The following is a 3,085-nucleotide window of genomic DNA, read 5'->3' on the forward strand; positions in this document are numbered from 1 at the left end:
AAACTAGAAATAAAACCACCATGTTGCCCAGCAATCCCACTCCTAGGCATATACCCTGAGGAAACAAAAATCGAAAAAGACACATGTATCTCAGCGTTCATTGCAGCACTATTTACAATAACTAGAACATGGAAGCAACCTAGATGTCCATCGAGAGGTGAATGGATAAAGCAGCTGTGGTACATATACACAATGGAATACTGCTGCTGCTGCTGTTGCTAAGTCGCTTCAGTCGAGTCCGACTCTGTGCAACCCCATAGACGACAGCCCACCAGGCTCCCCCATCCCTGGGATTCTCCAGGCAAGAACACTGGAGTGGGTTGCCATTTCCTTCTCCAATGCATGAAAGTGAAAAGTGAAAGTGAAGTCCCTTGGTCGTGCCCGACTCTTGGCGACCCTATGGACTGTGGCCCACCAGGCTCCTCCATCCATGGGATTTTCCAGGCAAGAGTGCTGGAGTGGGGTGCCATTGCCTTCTCTGCAATGGAATACTACTCAGTCATAAAAGGGACACATTTGAGTCAGTTCTAATGAGGTGGATGAACCTAGAGCCTATTATACAGAGTGAAATAAGTCAGAAAAGAGAAAGATAAATATCATATACTAACGCATGTATACGGAATCTAGAAAGATGGTACCAGTGAATTTATTTGCAGGGCAGCAATGGAGAAATAGATATAGAGAACAGACTTACGGACATGGGGGAGAAGGGAAGAGATGGTGAGATGTATGGAGAGAGTATCATGGACTTTGAAAGTGAAAGTGAAGTCGCTCAGTCGTGTCCAGCTCTTTGCGACCCCATGGACTGTAGCCTATCAGGTTCCTCCGTCCATGAGATTTTCCAGGCAAGAGTGCTGGAGTGGATTGCCATTTCCTTCTCCAGGGGATCTTCCTGACCCAGGAATCGAACCTCGGTCTCCCGCATTGCAGGCAGACGCTTTACCGTCTGAGCCACCAGGGAAGCCCTATCATGGACATTACCGTGTGTAAAATAGATAGCCAATGGGAATTTGCTCTATGACTCAGGGAACCCAAACAGGAGCTCTGTATCAAGCTAGAGGGGTGGGATGGGGAGGAAGAAGAGAGGGAGGTTCAAGAGGGAGGGGACATATGTATACCTATGGCTGATTCACGTTGATGTTTGACAGAAAACAACAAAATTCTGTAAAGCAATTATCCTTCAATTAAAAATTAAATTAAAAAAATTATGCAGTAAGTTCTACTTCCTTGTACAAGGCACAGGCAAAACCCAAAGTAGGAAGAGCCACTTTGAAACAAAGATGCCACTGTGGACTATTTAGTCTGAAAATGTGCTTTTGGAGGGGGAAGATCTTTCTCATATTCCCTCTCTAAAGATGTCACTGTTCTGCTTTAACCAGAGAAGCTATTAAAAATAATTCAAATGGTGTGAGCATGATACTCACTGATCAGAAGCGACCCTGTCTGTGCCAGGCATTACCTGCTCCCCCACATTTTAGTCTGGGATGATGGGGAGTTGGTGGAGGAGTTGAAGCAAAGGGGAAGGCTTGGAGTAACAGCTTGGGACCATGGCTTTTCACCAACTGATAAATGCTTTATTTTAACAACCAGTGTGACTGTCCCAATGTGTTTTAAAGGAAAATCCCACAGTTGGCCAACCCCACTGAGCTTTCCTGTAGAAAGGGCAGGTCTCAGGCATATCACCCCAGACCTAAGCTGCACCTCCTCAGTGTCTGCCCTCAAGGTTGCTCCTGAAGAAGGCGACAAGAAGGAAAGCAGCAACCTCAGAGTTCCTGCTCGATCCCCTAACTCAAGTGCCTACTTCTTCCATTTCTGTGGTTGGAAGTCCAACTCCTGGGCTTGGAGGAAGGAATGGAAAAGGAGCAAAAGGGTGGAGGTAGTCCTCTTTGCCTTTGTTTCTTTCTTTGTGATGGGGAGAATGTTTCTATATTCTAGTGTTTTTATTTCTCCCATATCTTTTTTTTTAAATCATCTGCCTATGATGCCTTCTTGTCTGCCACATTTCCTCCTCCCAGGTAGAGGAGGTGAAGCCAACTGCTGAGATTGTGTCTTGGGCAAAGTAGTGGGTCTGTCAACTGCTCATGAATGAATAGGGCGTTGCACCACATGGAATCTGGCTCTCGTCCTCAGGCTGCCTCAAACATGGCAGCATACTGGAATTCAAGACTCTAACAATGGCTGGGAGGTGGCGCAGTGAAGCTGACAGCCCTGGCACATGATTCGGGACAGGTCTGGTTTTCTGGTGGCTCTGTCTGTCCATCTGGCCGCAGGTGCCCTCATGGCTGACCCAGCCAGTCAGGTGCTCCTGGGCCTGGTCTTACCATCCCAGCCGCTGATGTACATGAAGGTGCTCCTCCAGGTAGTGTATGAGCTGCTTTCTCCAACAATAGGACGAAATATTTTGGGGTGGAAATTCTGTCAGCTTCCTAGTCTCATTTATTATGCTCAGCATATTGCAATCATCCATGGGAAGCATGGGTTGTTCACAGGCTTAACTCCAAGACTGTGTTCAGAGGTCCTTGGAACTGTGGTCCATGGTAAAGTTTCACAGCATTACCAAGAGTGTGACAAGGCTAAGGAATTAGGATCTGGAAATGTACAGAAAGAAGTGTGATCTTCCTTTGACCAAATTATCAGGGAGATAGTCTAAAAGGTGATGGCTGCTTCTGCTGCTACTCTCATCACACATCCCTTCCATGTGATCACTCTGAGGTCTATGGTATAGCTCACTGGCAGAGAATCCAAGCACTGTGGACTTGGTGACTCCATAGCAACTATCTATCAGGAAGAGGGCATCCTAGGATGTTTTGTGTTTCCACCATGAATGAAATGAAGAGTTACTCCCAAGCTGTCACGGATTTTTTGCCAGTGTGTTGACCTGTACCTTTGTGCCTGTCTCTGATCTTATGGCTGTTGACCACTGTGGGCTTCTTGGTGGATGCCCCTCTACTCCCCAGTATATTCTTGGATAGATGGCTGGGGCGTCCTACAAAAAGGGGGAAATATGAGCTGAGGAAATAGCTTGTTTTTCCAGAAGTTCCCCTTTGGGAAGACTTACTGTTGTAACCTGAGAATGTTCATTTGA

At 46.6% G+C, this 3,085-nt stretch overlaps 1 pseudogene; it reads left to right on the forward strand.

Annotated features, from left to right (window-relative positions):
• The first annotated feature begins 2,096 nt into the window (after positions 1–2,096).
• LOC102392260 lies at positions 2,097–3,085 on the forward strand (annotated as a pseudogene).

This window comes from Bubalus bubalis, chromosome 11, assembly GCF_019923935.1.
Source record: "Bubalus bubalis isolate 160015118507 breed Murrah chromosome 11, NDDB_SH_1, whole genome shotgun sequence".
NCBI classification, from domain to species: Eukaryota; Metazoa; Chordata; class Mammalia; order Artiodactyla; family Bovidae; genus Bubalus; species Bubalus bubalis.